Source organism: Pteropus vampyrus, unplaced genomic scaffold (assembly GCF_000151845.1).
Source record: "Pteropus vampyrus isolate Shadow unplaced genomic scaffold, Pvam_2.0 Scaffold8735, whole genome shotgun sequence".
Classification (NCBI taxonomy): Eukaryota; Metazoa; Chordata; class Mammalia; order Chiroptera; family Pteropodidae; genus Pteropus; species Pteropus vampyrus.
The window spans coordinates 4,371-5,891 of record NW_011897516.1 but is presented as its reverse complement, the minus strand read 5'-3'; the positions used below and the strand labels follow the sequence as shown (position 1 = coordinate 5,891).

General features: G+C 36.8%; 1 non-coding gene across 1 annotated transcript; it reads right to left on the bottom strand.

Moving 5' to 3' along the window:
* Positions 1 to 42: 42 nt before the first annotated feature.
* On the bottom strand, positions 43 to 161 carry LOC111734891. Its single transcript, XR_002778616.1, has one exon. It is a non-coding gene; the product is annotated as a 5S ribosomal RNA (ribosomal RNA).
* Positions 162 to 1,521: the final 1,360 nt, after the last annotated feature.

The following is a 1,521-nucleotide window of genomic DNA, read 5'->3' as shown; positions in this document are numbered from 1 at the left end:
TCTGTCTGTCTGTCTGTCTGTCTGTCTATCTATTTATTTTTACGTCTACAGCACCTGGTCTTCCTAGGTGGTCTCCCATCCAAGTACTAACCAGGCCCGACCCTGCTTAGCTTCCGAGATCAGCTGAGATTAGGCGTATTCAGGGTGGCATGGCCGTAGACTGGTCCTATTTATTTTAACAGATAAAAATATGCCCTCAGTTCTTTTCACAATTTTCTCAAGGTATGGTAAGGTGGAAGGGCTAGAGCATACCTTTTGTCATCTGAGATTAGAGATGGCTCTTGCAATGTCCATTGACATTCTCTCCCTCCTTCCATGGATTCAGCAGCTCCTTTCTACATTAGAACCAGTCTCAAGGTCCAGAAATCTTAACTGGGCTGTGTCTAACTTTGCTGACCAGACTATCTCCAGAGATACTATCAGAGGGAAGGTGAAGCTCCTCTCTACTCTCAGGAAACAAAGGTATCTCTTGGCCTCTTCGGATCCATTCTCTACTTACCAGTCTCCAGGAAACTAAAATACTTCCACTCCTCTGAAGATTAATAAATGTGATCTAACATACTTCTGAGGGGACTATTTTATACATATATATTATTTAACATCACAGAAGAGGTTCAGACAGCACTCCATAATCAAACACATTCATATTTCTACATTAAAATATATGAACATTTATCCTATGTGGATGAAAAAAAAGATAAATAGCCTCTTAGTGCCCAAGTCAGGTTTGGCTACCGAATAAGTTTGCTACAAACTTACAAACTGAGGGTTCCTGGGCCTTTTGGATTTTATAATCACAGGGAAAGATTGTGGATCTGTAGTTGAATTTGAGTAAGTTAAATATGGGTATGATGTAATTCCATTATAGTGCAATAGAAATTCAAAAGAGGGAGGTGTTAGTAAGGGATAATAAAATCTGTAAAGATTTCATGAAGGAGAAAGCACCTGAACAAAGACTAGAGAATGTACGGAAATATGCAAAAATCAGAAAATAAAAGGCATTCCATGTGAGGAATAAAAAGAATTAGATTATACTGGAAACCATTTGTAGTGAGGAAAATGCAAATTAAAGTGATAATAAGATAATACTATACACCTCTTAGAATGTCTAAAATCTAAAAATCTGTAAATATCAAATTCTGCTGAGAATGCGGAGCAATAGGAACCCTCATTCATTGTTGGTGGGACTGCAAAATGGTACAGCCACTTTGGCTAACATTTTGGCTGTTTTTACAAAGCTAAATATGTCTTACTATACAATCCAGCAGTTGTGCTCCTATGTATTTACCCACTTGATTTGAAAATCTATATCCATAAAAAAATCAGCATGTGAACGTTTATAGCAGTTTTATTCATGATCACTCCCAAACTGTCCTTCGATAGGCAAATGAATAAAGAACTGTGGTACATCCAAACAACGGAATATAATTGAGCAGTAAAAAGAAATGAGCTATTAAGCCAAACAAATAAACAAAAAATGGAGGAATCTTAAATGCATATTTATAAGTGGAACTATCTAAT